General features: G+C 38.1%; 1 long non-coding RNA gene across 1 annotated transcript; it reads left to right on the plus strand.

Moving 5' to 3' along the window:
• Positions 1–4,069: 4,069 nt before the first annotated feature.
• On the plus strand, positions 4,070–15,945 carry LOC117614786. The gene is made up of 4 exons (XR_004583916.1): positions 4,070–4,569; positions 15,269–15,369; positions 15,480–15,551; positions 15,662–15,945. It is a non-coding gene; the product is annotated as an uncharacterized LOC117614786 (long non-coding RNA).
• Positions 15,946–17,965: the final 2,020 nt, after the last annotated feature.

A 17,965-nucleotide genomic window follows, 5' to 3' on the forward strand; every position in this document is an offset into this window, starting at 1 on the left:
CTTCATCATCCACATCAGATTCATCGTACCCATGTTTGCTATGAAAATCCTCAGAGTTTTCCACATGATCTGAAATCTCCCCTGCAAAACCCATCTATTCAGGCTCCTCTTCAATCGGATTATCTATATTTTCCTCAAACATATTATTATCGATCTCAATCTCTCCAGCTTCTCCTATTTGCTCATAGTCACTGTCTATGAAGTCCATATCCAATGGATCTTCCTCATCTTCATCTTGTTCCTCTTCAACCTCATTGTCGTTTTGCCCCTCATATTGTACCTCAAAAGCCTCATTTTCCCCCTCAGTAGGTAGGTCCCCAAGCTGCCATTGATTTCTGCTTGAATTCTCTTGTTGTCTTTTAAAAGTATCAAGGTTGTCATCATTCCAATTAATAAACAAACCATCCCAATTCAAAGATTGGGCCACATGAATCTCTTGCACCAATGGTATTTCATTATCAACAGTGTTTATAGGCATACAAGGTTGACTTGCTGGTTGTTGTCTAACTACATACAAAGGCATATTTCTACTCCTAGGCATGGCTGCAACCATCTTCAACACGTGCTCATCATTTTCTAGGATTTTAAAATCCTCATTGTCCACCTTGTAAAAAAAAAACTAACTCATTCCTTTCATATCCTAATTGTTCTACAATCCCCACAAGCTCAATCCATGACATTTTATTTCCATCTACGTGGTCAAGAAACACAACCTCTCCTCCTACATATTCATCAATGCCTTCCCCTTTAATCAGTTTGCCTCCATGGTGAATCTCAAGACTAAATTTATCAGGATCTGCCAAGAAGAAATAATTAATCAATGCCAAAAGCCTTCTTTTAACTTAATTATCTTTTATTTTTATTTTTAAAATCAGCATCACATACCTAAAAAAATAAGGTAAAAACAGACCTAACAATTAAGTAATAAATAATACATAACTCAACTACTATTAAACAAAGTAGTAGTACACGACATATTTCAACAATTCTCAAACCAATAAAACAAACATGGTCCACACCAAAGATAAAGCCAAACTGAAAAACATAAAGATATCATTGACAAATATAAAAAGTTTAAAAATATTGCACAATCAAAATACAACCACATGTTTCACAAAACAAAACAAAACAACCACATTTGCAGACAAGCTGTAGTTTACACTTTAACAAAGATTAAAAAACTAACCTGGATACTTTGGCTGTTTCCCCCCCTTTCGAAAGAACTCTTCGGACTCATCCATCTAGTCACTTTTGTAAGAAGAATAATGCGTATTTGACTCTTACGAACCCAGATATTCCTTTTGTAGACCAGCTTTATCAATTAAAAACCCAAAAAACCTTAATTGTGCAGGGCCCGAGGATGAAATGGAGGGAAAAGGTTATATATGCTGTTTAGAGCACCAAAATGGAAGGCCCGATGAAGAAATGGAGGGAAAGGGTTATGTCAATTGGGTTTGGTCGAAGGTTGAGTGGAATGATGCGATTATCATTTCAAAAGGCAGGCTGAGCACGTGACTTTAACGTAAGTTTTGACAGAAACTAACAGAAGGACCATTTTGATGGGTAGATATTATTAGTGACACAAAAAAACCTGAAGGACGATTCGTGATAATTTTGTAAACCTGAAGGACCATTTGTGATAAAAAGCCTAACTGGTATTACAATATTCTCAAATGAAATCATTCATTTCCCTTTTCTCACTTAATTCTCCAATAAAGTATAAGTTAAGGATTGGGTACATATTTCCAATCTCAGATTGCATTCATTAGATGTGTGGGTAAATTTAATATGAAGATTAGAAATATGCAACCAATCCTCTAACATAAAATACTTATTGAAGAATCTCCCTTCTTTTCTTCAGTATTATTGACCAAACACATTTTTAATTAGTTGACGGATGCGAATTATCGGAATCTTTTTAGTGATGATGATGCAACCCCTTCACAAACTAGACAGTTGGAGGCACAAAGTGAGTCTACTCTTCTTCTCTCATCAGATTTTCAGAGCTTTCTACTCTTCTGTAGCCTCTGCTTAATGATTTCCATATCTTCCTATATACGTTGTTGGTTTGGAGAAGGATCTTACGCAATTGGAAGAACAAATAATGCGCGTTAGGTGCAAACTTAGTCCAGGTACTTCACTTCAGTTCCCTTTCCTCTGCATCGTTATTTACTCATTTCTTTGGAGATCAATGCAGAAAAAGAAAAATTACCCTAATAATCATATCATACATTCCCATCTAATCATAACATCACTTACTAGATGATATTCCTTCTGTTTATATATGAGAAAAGTATTCACACTTTTGCTTTATATATATATATATAGATGATATTCCTTCTGTTTCGATACAGATTATATACACATGATATACTATCATTAAGTAGATACTAACCCATGTTCATTCTCAATGCACTTAAGTTTGATGCGCTTACATGAATGTGAGTTTATTTTACATATCAGTTCAGTAATAGGTTCATGAGTAGTCATTTCAACTTTTTATAATTTTTCAGGTCAGGTTTTGATCAACATTTTTCATCTGCCTCATTCTCACCACTTAATTCTTTTCCAGAGGGGATGGGGATGTATTTGCTATAGATCCTTGCATGAGGTAGGTGAAGGTGTCCATCAGATGGATTTGTGAAGCTGATCAACCACGATGTGTCATGGCAAGCACAAACTGATAAGGATGAAATATTGTGTTTGCAGGAATCATGAGAGAATATTGATACAGACCATTATGTGTTGGCTGCCAGTGATAGTAATCTTGTATGAGCTAGTTCTTTGCTTGTTATGGCTGAAGATCACAGGGTAGCCAAAGCTCAAGTTTCTACCTCAACAACAATTTCAACACTGCGCTTGTCTACAAGATTTGTGTATGCAGGATTTCGAGTTCCAGAGTTGTTGGGGTAACCTTACATCTCTTACCCATCTGAGGATTAAGGCGTGTGAGAATCTGGTGTGTCTTCCTGCTGTTGAGGTTATGCAACACCTCACCAAACTTGTTACATGTCCCGGTCTAGGGGGAAGATCCGCCCTCCTGAGCTGCCCAGAATGGCACAAGATTTCTCACGTCCCATGTAATCAAATAATTATATTCTCAAAAGAAATCCTTCCTTGTTTGTTCAATTCCCTTCTCACTTTTCTTTTTCTTCAGTATTGACCAAACACCTTTTTTAATTAGTTGACCACACCACCCCCACCGCCGCCCCCTAAAAAGCAACTCCGAAGATGTAACCCGTTACGAGCATTCTTTTTCAAGCGGTGATGATTCTGAGAGTGAGCCTACTCTTCTTCTCTAACTAATTACATTCCTCTCTTATCAGATTAATCATTAAACTATTTCAGAGCAGAGATTTCTGCTCTTCTCTAGCATCTGCTTAATGTTTTCCACATCTTCCTATATATGTTGTGTTACTGATGGCATTTACTATCAGTTAAATTTGGCACAATTTGTTGGATTTCACTTCCGAAATAGGTGATGCGGAATAGGTGCAAACTTTTTCTAGGTACTTCTTCAGTTCCCTTTCCCTGCATTGTTATTAACTCATTTCTTTGGATATAAATGCAGAAGAAGAAAAAATGGTGACTGGGATTGATTAGAACTACCCTAATAATCATATCGTACATTCACATCTTATAATCATAAGACCACTTTACCAGCATGGAGAAAACAATTATTCTTAGAAATCATTCTCCTATTTATATATGAGAAAAGTATTCACATGTTTAGCTTAAGTCCTTATCATTTGAGATATATACATTTCCCTAGCAATGTTGTGTTTAGTATTGTTTACTTTTGAAGTGTTTTATACATGTTCATCTGTAGCTTGCTAAATTTCTGACTCTACCTTCATTTTGTAAATAAAATACTATATTTATCCGCTCTTAGGGGAGACTTACAACGGAAGAAAAAAAATGGCGATAACTAGTTTAAAGTCAATTTCTTCATTGCTAGCTTTGCAATCTACTGTATTCAATTACTGCTGATTTTATCTCTTTCTCATAAATCTATAGCAGTATTTCCTTGTACATTTTATTGCTGCTGCTGGCCTACTTACTAGTTTTGTATCATGAAAAAAGACTTTGATTTGCAATGACAGAGATTTGAATTCTCAGATTAGCATAGTTCGCTGATGTGCCAACATTACTTGTCTGTTACTGGCACTCTATGAAGTAACATACAAAAACTTTTGGCTCCTTGATCATTTGTATGATATTCCTTCTGTTTCAGGAAAGATTATGTACACATGATATGTTATCGGTAATTAGATGCTAACCTCTGCTCATTCTTAATGCACTTTAGTTTGATGCTCTTACACGAATGTGAGTTTATTTTACATCAGTTTCAGTAATATGTTCATAAGTTTTGTTGTCATTTCAACTTTTTATACTCTTCTGGGTCAAGTTTTGATCAGCATTAATTTTGCATCTGCTTCAATCAGTGGAGGGTTAGAGGTGCGTAAGCGGGAAAAATAGCAGCTTGTCCAGATTCCAAGGTGCAGTATCTCCTTTTTCTGGAAGGTGTACAACGTGTGGTTCATAATGCAGGTTTCAGCCATATAAATGGTATATCATTTGTTGATGGTGAAGTGATTTTTTTACTTACATATCTTAGAGTAACCTAAAACTAACAATCATAACTTATACATGTAGTGTAAGGAAATTACTATTTCTGGAAGGTGTGATAGAGTTTTAGGATCTGAGTGTATGATTTTGGAGAGAAGAGAGAAGAGAGAAGAGAATGTAAGAGAGAGTGATGAAATCTGTAGGCTGCTCTGCTATACGTGTAGCAGAGAGAACATTCTCATTAGCTCAGCTCACAGTACAATATATCACACTCTTGGTGTGTGAAGAATATAACCGTTAGCACAGTACCAGCTGGATGCAAAACATCAAAGCAATCTCAGCCATTCACTATCTAACCAATCAAGCTATGACACCTGGACTAAGTATGAAGAAATACAAACTAAGCAGAAAAACAGAATTCTTAATCATGAAATCAACTTAAGCACTTATAATTCAACACTCCCCTTTAAGTCTTGAGGTGATTTCACTCCAAGCATGCCTCTGAGATAATTGAATCTGTCTTTGGCCAGAGATTTGGTAAAAATGTCAGCCAATTGTTCATTTGTGGGACAATATTCCAGATTGATTACTCCTTCTTGCAATGCATCCTTGATGAAGTGATACCTCCTGTCAATATGCTTTGTCTTCTGGTGGAATACAGGGTTTTTAGTGATTGCAATTGCTGAGATATTATCACAATGCAATGGAGTAGCTTCAGTTTGAAGCTCTCCAAAATCCTCTAGCACAAATCGAAGCCAAATAGCTTGAGTAGTAGCTTCAGCTGCACTGATGTACTCAGCTTCTGCAGTAGACAGTGCAACACAGTTCTGTTTCACTGAGGCCCAAGAAAATACCCCACTTCCAAAACTAAAAGCATACCCTGATGTGCTCTTGCAATCACCAACTGATCCTCCCCAATCACTGTCACAGTAGCCAATTAGAATTGAACTTTTGCCTTTCACATATTCAAGACCATAGTCCAGAGTTCCTTTGATGTATCTCAAAACTCTTTTAGCTGTTCCATAGTGTCTATTTGTAGGACAGTGCATGAATCTAGCTAGCAAACTTGAGGCATACATAATGTCTGGTCTTGTAGCAGTTAAGTACAGCAAGCTACCAACAATGCTTCTGTATTGTTCTTCATTTGCAGCTCCCCTCCCATCATCCTTAGCTAGTTTCTCAGTGGCAACAAGAGGTGTTGTCACAGATTTGCACTCAGTCAAACCAAACTTGCTCAACAAGGTGCTAGCATATTTCTTTTGATGTAGAAATATACTAGACTCAGTCTGAACAACTCCCATGCCAAGGAAATGATGAAGTAAGCCCAAATCAGTCATCTCATACTTAGCCATCATGTCTTCTTTGAATTCAGCCAACAATGCTTGACTGCTCCATGTGTACACTATGTCATCTACATAGATAGACACAATTAGAATCTCCTTATCTCCCCTCACTTTGGTATACAAGGTTGCTTCACTTAAGCTTTTCACAAAACCACATTGAGTGAAGTAGTTGTCATCTTTCCATACCAAGCCCTTGGGGCTTGCTTCAGACCATAAAGAGCTTTATGCAGACGATAAACCTTGTCTTCTTTGCCTTTAATTACAAAACCTTCAGGCTGATTGACATAAACTTCCTCTTGCAGCACACCATTAAGGAAAGCAGATTTCACATCAAGCTGGAACAATTTCCAACCCTTTTTAGCAGCTAGAGCAATAAGTGTTCTAATGGTGTCCAATCTGGCTACAGGTGCATAAGTCTCATTATAATCCAGTCCAGGCTTCTGAGCATACCCCTTAGCCACTAATCTTACTTTATTCTTTTGCACAGAGCCATCCAAATTCAGCTTTGTCTTGTACACCCACTTAACTCCAATCACTGGTTTTTCAGTTGGTCTATCTACCAATTCCCATGTTTCATTCTTTTCAATCATCTGCAGTTCATCTTCCATAGCCTTAAGCCAAGATTCATCCTGAGCAGCATCAGCATATTTTTCTGGTTCCATGATACACAAGTTACACTGAGCTAGAACATCATCTAGCCTTCTCCATTTTAGAGGGGTGTGATCATAAGCTTGAGTTCTCCTTTCTGTTGATTATTGCCTCAAACCAATAGTCAAAAGTGATGGATATTGACAAGTTGCAATGTGAATGCATTAATTGGCTTTCACAAATGGTGGTAGGCTATTGTTGACTTGGCTAACCTTTGGCTTCTTTGAGAAGCCACTTCCTTTGGCTTCTTTGAGAAGCCACTTCCTTTGGCTTCTTTGAGAAGCTACTTCCTTTGGCTTCTTTGAGAAGCTACTTCCTTTGGCTTCTTTGAGAAGACACTAACCTTTGGCTTATTTGAGAAGCCACTTCCTTTGGCTTCTTTGAGAAGCCACTTCCTTTTGGCTTCTTTGAGAAGCCACTTCCTTTTGGCTTCTTTGAGAAGCCACTTCCTTTGGCTATAAATTGGAAGCAAATGGTTTCATTTGTAGCATCCAACCAAGTGTTGAGTAGAAGAGAAAAATAGCAAGAAAGGCATTTTGCCAAAAAGTGAAACAAATTCTCTCTAGTTGTTCTTTGCTTTGTATCTTTGTTTTCTCTTCCTTTGTGAGTGTGTGAGGTTGGGTGTATTTGGGTCTTTGGGAAATTGAGTGGTAAACACTATTGTATATCTCCATTGATTATAGTGGAATACTCCATCGTCTCCAAACTGGATGTAGGCAATTGCCGAACCAGTATAAAATCTTGGTGTTGTTCTTGTTGATTATTTTGTTCAATTTTTTCTCCTGCCTGTTGTTATTTATTTTTCACTCGCAGTTGGTTGACGCTTCCGCACAACAAGTGGTATCAGAGCTCCAGTTTTTCGACTGGGGTTTCGTGGGAGTGAAAAATCTGTCGGTACTACAGTGACGGGTGAATAGTGCACGTGAATAGTGTCGGTGCTACAGTGCTCCGTGAATAGTGCTGTTCTACAGTAGCAGTGAATAGTGCCGGGCAGATTTGATGGCTGGAGAAAAAGACGAAGTTTTGAAGGAGAAGGAGTCGACATCGTCTTCGTCGGCACCTACATCCAATAGACATCCAATTGCCAGTACAAGGTTAGAGGTTGATAAATTTAATGGCTCCAATAATTTTGGTATGTGGCAATGTGAAGTTATGGATGTGTTGTATCAACAAGAGTTGGATATGGTTCTGGAGGATAAACCAGAAGATATTGATGACAAGCAGTGGACTCTAATTAATCTCCATGCTTGTGCCACTATTCGATCGTTCCTTGATAAGGAGTTGAAATACCCGTATATGAAGGAAACTTCTGCTAAGAAGTTATGGATGAAATTGGAGGAGAAGTATATGACCAAGAGCGCAGAAAATCGGCTCTTCTTGAAGAAACGACTCTTCCGATTTCAATATCGTTCAGGTATTTCTATGCATGAACACCTCAATGATTATAATAAAATACTTGCTGATTTAGCAAACCTTGATGTGATAATTTCTGACGAGGATAAGGCACTATGTTTGTTAAATTCATTGCCTGATGATTATGATCATTTGACAACTACTTTGTTGGATGGAAAATCCGAGGTGAAACTGGATGAGGTGTCTGCGGCATTGGTGAATCATGAGTGTCGTAAAAAGGAACAGAAGACTCAAAATTCACAAACCGAGGCACTTGTTGCAAGGGGTCGAACAGAGGAAAGAAAATCTGGGAAGCGGGGAAAATCTCGTTCAAAGTCACGAGGGAAGTTTCCTGCTAAAGATGAATGTGCCTTTTGTCGCCAAAAGGGTCATTGGAAGAAATACTGCCCCAAATTGAAGAACAAGGAGAAGGAGAAAGTGGGTTCTGAAGCAAATGTTGCAAAATCTGGAGATGAAGATTTCGAGTTTGCTTTGGCTAGTTAATCTGCTGATGGTCACTCAACTGAGTGGATTTTGGATTCAGGTTGCACCTATCATATGTGTCCTATTCGGGAATGGTTTTCTAGCTTCGAGGAGCTGGATGGTGGAGTTGTTTTGATGGGCAATAATAATGCCTGCAAAACACAAGGGATAGGCAAAATCTGTTTAAAGATGCATGATGGAACAGTCAGAGAATTGAGTGATGTTCGGTATGTTCCGGATATGAAGAAGAATCTCATCTCATTAGGCGCTTTGGAATCCAAGGGTCTCAAGATCACCATGGAGGGTGGAGTTCTTAAAGCTGTGCATGGGGCATTGGTGGTGATGAAAGGTACAAGACGAAATAACTTGTATTTCTTGCAGGGGAGTACAGTTATTGGTGGAGCAGCTGTCACCGAAGCTGCTGACGCAAATAGCACAGACACCACAAGGTTATGGCATATGCGTCTTGGGCATGCTGGTGAAAAAGAGTTGCAAGGATTGGTGAAGCAAGGCTTATTGAAAGGTGCAAAGGCATGCAAATTGGAATTCTGTGAACACTGTGTGCTGGGTAAGCAAACTAGAGTGAAATTTGGCACTGCTATTCACCACACTAAAGGCATTCTAGATTATGTTCACATTGATGTTTGGGGACCTTCCAAGAATGCATCTTGGGGAGGTAGCCATTATTTTGTCTCCTTTGTTGATGACTTCTCTAGAAGAATATGGGTGTACACCATGAAGCGTAAAGATGAAGTCTTGAAGATATTCCTAAAGTGGAAAAAGATGATTGAAATGCAAAGCGGTCGGAAGATCAAGACTCTCAGATCAGACAATGGTGGTGAATATAAGTCTGATCCTTTCTTGAAAGTTTGTCAGGATGAGGGTATTGTGAGGCACTTCACGGTTAGGGAGACACCGCAACAGAATGGGGTGGCGGAGCGCATGAGCCGTACTTTGCTTGAGAAAGTTCGGTGTATGTTGTCTAATGCTGGTTTAGGCAAGGCGTTTTGGGCTGAGGCGATTACTTATGCAAGCCATCTCATTAATCGGTTGTCTGCTGCTGCGAATGAGGGCAAAACGCCCATGGAGGTATGGTCTGGTAAACCTTGTACTGATTACAAGTATTTACACATATTTGGTTGTCCTGCTTACTATCATGTCGGGGAAAGCAAGTTAGATCCAAGAGCAAAGAAGGCTCTATTTATGGGATTTAGCACTGGCGTGAAGGGATACCGACTTTGGTGTCCAGATGAGAAGAAAATTGTTGTAAGCAGAGATGTGACTTTTGATGAGGCTGCTATGGTAAATCAGAACAAGCATGAAGGTGAAATTGAAGCAAATAAGACCATGAGTAGTTCAAAGCAGGTGGAGTTACTGAAAACTCCAGTTGTTCCAGTAAGGTCTGATACTACAAACACTAGTCCTACAGTTGATTCTGATAAAGAGGACGAGGATGATGAAGAGGAGGCACCTACCCAAGAGCCTCCACAGCAACAAGATTCTATTGCAATCAGAAGATCGAGAAGGGAGATTCGAAAGCCTGTTCGGTTTACTGATATTGTGGCATATGCACTTCCCGTTATTGAAGATGATATTCCATCCGCCTACAAAGAAGCTGTCAGAAGTTCAGAGAGCGTGGAGTGGAAGAAATCTATGGATGAGGAGATGAAGTCTCTTCAAAAAAATGAGACTTGGGAGCTGGTTCAGTTACCAAAGGGGAAGAAAGCAATTGGTTGCAAATGGGTTTATGCCAAGAAGATGGAATCTTTGGGAAAGGACAATGTGAGATTCAAAGCCAGATTAGTAGCTAAAGGATATGCTCAGAAGGAAGGCATTGACTACAATGAGGTATTTTCTCCTGCAGTAAAACATTCCTCTATTCGTATTTTGTTGGCTTTGGTTGCACAGTTTGACCTTGAGTTGGCTCAACTTGATGTCAAGTCTGCATTCTTACATGGTGATTTGGAGGAAGAAATTTATATGTCTCAGCCAGAAGGTTTTAAGGTTGCTGGAAAAGAAAATTGGGTTTGCAAATTGCAAAAATCATTGTACGGCTTTAAGCAGTCTCCAAGACAATGGTATAAGCGATTTGATCGGTTTATGATCGGGCAGAAGTACACAAGAAGTCATTATGACCATTGTGTATACTTTCGCAAACTACAAGATGGAACCTTCATCTATCTGCTTTTATATGTTGATGATATGCTTATAGCATGTAAAAGCAAAGTGGAGATTGAAAGGTTGAAGACTCAACTGAGTAATGAATTTGAGATGAAGGACTTAGGAGAAGCTTGGAAGATACTGGGTATGGAAATTGAAAGAGATAGAGCGAAGGGCAAGATTAGTCTGTGTCAAAAGCAGTATTTGAAGAATGTACTACAGCGTTTCGGGATGAATGAAAATTCAAAACCGGTTAGTACACCTCTTGCCCCTCATTTCAAACTTAGTGCTTCTATGTCTCCTAAAACTGGTGAAGAGAGTCATTACATGGCTCAAATTCCATATGCAAGTGTTGTTGGTAGTTTGATGTATGCTATGGTGTGTACGAGGCCTGATATTTCACAAGCTGTTAGTATTGTCAGTAGATATATGCATAATCCAGGAAAAGGGCATTGGCAAGCTGTGAAATGGATTCTACGGTATATTCTGGGTACTGTGGATGTTGGTTTTTTGTTTCAGCATGATAAAGTTACTGGTCAATGTGTTGTTGGATATGTGGATTCTGATTACGCAGGTGATTTGGACAAGCGTAGGTCCCCTACAGGTTTTGTATTCACTATTGCTGGAGGTCCAGTGAGTTGGAGGTCGATTCTGCAATCTACAGTTGCTTTGTCGACTACTGAGGCAGAATACATGGCGGTAACAGAAGCTATAAAGGAAGCCATCTGGCTTCAAGGGTTGCTTGGTGACTTGGGGGTCCAACAAGACCATGTGGATGTTCATTGTGACAGTCAGAGTGCTATTTATTTAGCAAAGAATCAAGTTCATCATGCACGTACAAAACACATTGACGTAAGGTTCCATTTTGTTCGTGAGATTATTGAAGAGGGAGATATTCTTCTTCAGAAGATTGGGACTGCTGACAATCCTGCGGATATGTTGACAAAGCCAATTTCGTTGCTCAAGGTTAAGCACTGCTTAGACTTAATTGGCATTTGTAAAATTTGTTGATTGCCCCATAGGGGATTGGGAGACGACTATTGGGAGTTCTACTTTGAGGGTTTGAGCCAAGGTGGAGATTGTTGATTATTGCCTCAAACCAATAGTCAAAAGTGATGGATATTGACAAGTTGCAATGTGAATGCATTAATTGGATATTGACAATTGCAATGTGAATGCATTAATTGGCTTTTTCTTTGCTGCCAACTTTTGAAACCACTAACCTTTGCTTCTTTGCTTTGGCTTCCCTTTGGCTTTTTCTTTGAAACCACTTCCTTTTCCTTTTTGAGAAGCCTAACCTTTGGCTTCTTTGAGAAACTTCCTTTTTTCTTTGAGAAGCCACTTCCTTTTTGAGAAGCCAAATGGCTATAAATTGGAAGAAGATGGTTTCATTTGAAGCATCCAACCAAGGATCTAACCAAGTGTTGAGTAGAAGAGAAAAATAGCAAGAAAGGCATTTTGCCAAAGAGAGAAACAAATTCTCTCTAGTTGTTCTTTGCTTTGTATCATTGTTTTCTCTTCCTTTGTGAGTGTGTGAGGTTGGGTGTATTTGGGTCTTTGGAAAATTGAGTGGTAAACACTATTGTATATCTCCATTGATTATAGTGGAATACTCCATCGTCTCCAAACTGGATGTAGGCAATTGCCGAACCAGTATAAATCTTGGTGTTGTTCTTGTTGATTATTTTGTTCAATTTTTCTCCTGCCTGTTGTTATTTATTTTTCACTCGCAGTTGGTTGACGCATAAGCCACAACACTTTTTCACTTCGCTTATATCACATTGGAGTTGGTGAAGTGCTTTCTCTTGCATATCCAAAGTCCGAATAGGTGTACCAAGTAGAGTTCCATTTTCTTCATCAAATGTCACATCCCTTGATAGTAAAAGCTTGTTAGAAACAGGATCAAAAACTCTATATCCTTTTTCACAAGTTGCATATCCCACAAACACTCCCTTTGTACTCTTAGGTTCCAGCTTGTGTCTCAATTCAGTTGGCACATGAACATAACACAGAGAACCAAACACTTTCAGGTGTGCAATTCCAGGCTTCCTTCCACTATATGCTTCGAATGGAGTAATGTTGTTGAGAGCTTTGGTAGGACATCTGTTCAGCAAATAGACAGCTGTATGCCCAGCTTCTGTCCATAGGAAATAGGAAATAAGGCATTCCCTTCTCATGTAACATTGATTTTGCCATCTCAATGACAGTTCTATTCTTCCTCTCAACTACTCCATTCTGTTGAGGAGTATAGGCCATTGTAAGCTGCCTTTGAATGCCATTAGCTTCACAGAACTCCAAAAAATCAGTAGACAAACTCTCCACCCCTGTCACTTCTTATGCATTGCACCTTGTGTCCAGTTTGTAATTCAGTCATGGACTTGAACTTCTTGAAACAATAGAAGGCTTCTGACTTGTTTCTCAAGAAGTATACCCAAATCATTCTTGTGAAATCATCTATAATCAGCATGAAATATCTGTTCCTTGCAACAGACTCATTTCTCATGGGACCACAGAGATCCACATGTACTAGCTCTAGTACTTTGCTTGCTCTTTGAGCTTGATCTTTTGGAAAAACATTTCTGTGCTGTTTTCCAAATTGGCACCCTTCACACACACCACTTTGTTCTTCCAATTGTGGTAAACCATGTACCATTTCTTTATCCCTTAGCTGCTTCAATCCTCCAAAATTCAGATGACCAAGTCTCTTGTGCCAAATCCATGGGGATTGAAGAAAACTAGTCTTCATTAGTAACTGTTTTTCAGCCATAAAAGAGACAGGATAGCATCTGTTACTCTTCATTTCCACCTTTGTGATGAGATAATCCATGGATGGGCTATCAAATACCCTGCACATTCCTTCTCCAAACACCAGACAGTACCCATGTTCATCCATCTGCCCAACACTTAGCAGATTTTCTTTCAATCCTGGCAGGTACATTACTTCTCTGATGTATTTCCTGCCCTTTGCTGTATCAATACTCAGTGAACCAATACCAGCTACACTCACTAGTGCACCAGTTGGCATTTGTACTCTCCCAGCTACATTGGTTCTCACATGAGCCAGTAATTCTAAATTTCCTGTCATATGATTGCTGCAGCCACTGTCAATATACCATTCATTGGCTTTGATCTCAGTGGTTGAGCAATTTGCATAAAACAGGTTTCCTGTTACCTCCATTTGATTTACACAATTAGCCTTCTGCACATTTTTGCTCATTGTACAGTCTCTAGCAAGATGTCCAAATCTGTCACAGTTATAGCATTTTGGTTTTCCCTTATACCTGCACTCACCAAAGTGATGCTTTGAACACACCTTGCATTGAGGCTTTGTGTTTTCCTGATTTGAGAACTGTGTTGAAGTGTGGTTCTGTGCAGAATAATTATTCTGCTGTGACTTGTCTTTTGCCTCCCATGACTTCCCTTTAGAATTCCATCTTTTATGTGACTTAGATGAACCAGATTGAGAAGTGTTTTTATTCTGACCCTTTGCATTCACAGTGAATGAGGCAAATGCCTTCTCAGCTGTATCAACACTATGCATTTCAAGCCTTTGCTCCTGACTCTTCAAAATTGCAATTACTTCCTGCAAATCCACAGTTTCTAGTGTCTTTGTGTTTTCAATCACAATGCATATAGGGTCATACTTCTTACTTAGACTAATTAACACCTTCTGAACCTGCCTCTCGTTTGACAGAACTTCACCAAATGTTTTCATTTGGTTAATCAATTCAGTTAGTCTAGTAAGATATTCAGATAAGGTTTCACTATCACGCATCCTAGTGTATTCAAATTCACGTCTAAGATTTTGAAGCTTTACCGATCTAACATGCTCTCCACCATGATATTCTGAATATAGCATCCAAGCCATCTTTGCAGAGTCAGCATTTGCAATTCTGGGAAAAATCTGATCAGAAACAGCATTTTGAATGATACCTAAAGCCTTCGCATCCTTCATGAGAATAGCAGCTGTTTTCTCATCAATTTCTTCTTCTGAACCATCCTCAGATTCCTTCTTCGTTTGTGAATATGGGATTAAAACACCCTTCTCTACCAAACCCCATAAACCATATTATTTGAATATGGTTACCATCTTAATCCTCCAAAATTCATAGTTCTCACCTGAGAACATGGGGATTCTGGCCTCTGAACTTCCAGATCCAGCCATTACGTATTTCAGAATCACCTTGATCAAACTCAGTCAGCTTCGTGAGCTTAGAATGAGCACACCTTGATCGATTTTCTTCACAGAACAACGCCCAGCTTTTGGATGATGCAACCTGGCTCTGAGGCCATGTTAGAGTTTTAGGATCTGAGTGTATGATTTTGGAGAGAAGAGAAAAGAGAATGTAAGAGAGAGTGATGAAATCTGTAGGCTGCTCTACTATACGTGTAGCAGAGAGAACATTCTCATTAGCTCAGCTCACAGTACAATATATCACACTCTTGGTGTGAGAAGAATATAACCGTTAGCACAGTACCAGCTGGATGCAATTCATCAAAGCAATCTCAGCCATTCACTGTCTAACCAATCAAGCTATGACACCTGGACTAAGTATAAAGAAATACAAACTAAGCAGAAAAACAGAATTCTCAATCCTGAAATCAACTTAAGCACTTATAATTCAACAAGGTGTTGATGATCTATTTTCCTTTTTCTTGTTTCTGTAATTAAGGTCATGGACTCTTGCATGGTTGCATATCACAGAGAACAAAGGCCTCTGTTCCTAGTCTTATTTGATAGCATGTCATTTACCTATGCTATTGCAAGACTCAGGTAAAGGAATCTTCAATTATAAGCCTTTTACCACCATTTGAAAAGTTGAAGGTTATTTTGAACATTTCTTGCTAAGTTGGTCTTGGTGTTATATTGACCATGCCTTGCAGAGTCGAGATTGAAAAAGAAACTCATGCATGCGATGTGCCTGTGGTCTAGAACTTATTGCTTTGGACAAAATGGTAAGCTACTATCCCTTTAATTTGTTTCCTCGGCACTCATCGTCAAATCTTGAGTTATATTCTTATGAGTTTTGCATCACAGGGTCAACTTGTTTGTTGTTGTGGTGCAGTTTAATGAGGAAAAGTGTTTTCCATCAACTTCTAAGAGAAGCTCTTCTCGTAGAGAATGCTTTTCCTGGCTAGTCAAGCTCTGTGTCCTCTTTCTTCGAAGAAAGAAAGTTGAAGTGCTTTTATGGGTGACCCTTGGATGTACTTGCTTGCTACTTGGGGTTCTATTTCTATAGGGAATAATGGGATGAGAGAAGCGAGATAAATTTAGTTTGATGGTGAAAACCTATTTGTTCTTTCTTGTCATACTCTTTGTACTCTTTTTCTTTTGATTAAGTGAATTATCATTGGCATCATCGCCCGTGGATGTAGCCAACTTTAGGTGAATCACGTTAAATATGGTGTTTCATTTTGTATTTACTTTTCTTGCGTTTGGTTTGTGGTCTCGAACTAGAGAGTTAAATTAAACGTGACAAATTCCTTACTTGCATTGGGTTGTTTTAAGAATCACAAAAATTACTCAAGTCAAACTTATTAGCTTATATAGTCCTGGCATAAAACTTACATACAGATTGCTTCAAAATCTCCATTTATACATACATTATAAATGGAGAAATAGGGGGGTCACTACATACATTATACATACATGATTTTATTTGTTATCTTATCTATATGTTCACGTTGAAAAGAAAGTTTCACTATGAAACTAAGAGTTAGTCGGTTAAATTTTGTAAAATGGCCAGAAAAAAAATACTCGGCCCACAACTCACAGAAAAACTGCAACCTTCACTTTTACTTGTCCTGCTTTCGATTTGGAGTTGGACAGCAGCCCAATAAGCTGCAGTTGCAGGAGCAGGTTTTGAAATTGGAGATTACAGTGTAAAGCATTCTTACCCCAGTAAATTTACAAATCATAAACAGTACAAATATATCTCAGAGTAAAATCAACAAGGTAAATCATTTCGGATTAGGTCAGTTATTCTTATTGAACTGCAAATGAACTTCTTATAACCAACGAAAAGACAAATGATAGTCTAAATTATAAAGAGGAGGGTGCTTATCACAAACATACTACCAATGTGTCATGAGAGTTCGAATCTAAGAATATTATTATGCAAATCAATACTCTTTTCCATTAAGCTAAGAGCACCTCCACCCCAAAAGGTAAGGGCAAGGCAAGGGCAAGGGCAAGGGCAAACATTATTCATTTTACTTTATTTCCTATTTATTATTATACTTAAACCATTAATTTTGGTAAGCTTTTCAGATAATATTTTTGGTTGCCACGTGTGACTATTTATTATAAAATCCTCACCTAAAATTTTAGATAACATTTTCGGATAAAATTTTAGAATTAAATTTTCAGATAAAATTTTCGGTTGCCACGTGTCATTCAAATTTCATATAAGATTTTCTCAACAAATGAAAAGTAGTAGAAAAATATGAGTGGAGAGTAAAAAAAGGGCAAGGGAAAATACTATTCATTTTACTTTATTTTCTATTTATTTTTATACTTAAACCATTAATTTTGATAAGCTTCTCAGATAATATTTTCGGTTGACACGTGTCACTATTTATTGTAAAATCCTCACCTAAAATTTCAGATAACATTTTCGGATAAAATTTTATAATTAAATTTTCGAATAAGATTTTCGGTTGCCACGTGTCATTCAAATTTCATATAAGATTTTCTCAACAAATGAAAAGTAGTAAAAAAATATGAGTGGAGAGTGAAAAAATTGGAAGGAGAAGAGTTGTATGTAGATTTGGTGTGGAAAGTGAATAAAATGGTTATGTATTTATAAGGAAAAAATCCAGAATTTTTCGGGATTCTTTTTTTAAAATTTTGGAATTTTTTTAGCCAAAAAAATTTTGATTTCACCTTGCTGACATCAGTGACTTCGAGCTAGATCCCAGTCAAGACTTGCTCAGGCTTGAGTATGGGCGTTGAAGGGCCTAACCTGGGCTTGGGGGAGCTGTTGCCCGAGTTTGTGTTGAGCGGTGGAGGTGCTCTAAACACCATCAGCCTTATTACACTAATTTTTCGTTACTAACTAATTTTTCCACTTCTCTTTTGTCTACTCACACTCATTTTTAATAATAATTATCAAAGTAATAAAAACCGTGAAGGAGTGTAAGTGAAAAAAAAAAACTCTCATTTTTATATTGTAAATAAATAATTTTCACATTGAGTTCAGTCATGAAATAAATAAATTACTGATACATTTGTTAGTAACCAAATCTTGCAATAATAAACAAATTGCAGGATATTGCTGAGTAATAGATGGTAAAATCATGCACTGCAATAGCAATAACTGAAGTAAATCCTCCTAAATCATAGTTGGTAATGAAAAACTAAACTAAGA

Source organism: Prunus dulcis, chromosome 1 (assembly GCF_902201215.1).
Source record: "Prunus dulcis chromosome 1, ALMONDv2, whole genome shotgun sequence".
Classification (NCBI taxonomy): Eukaryota; Viridiplantae; Streptophyta; class Magnoliopsida; order Rosales; family Rosaceae; genus Prunus; species Prunus dulcis.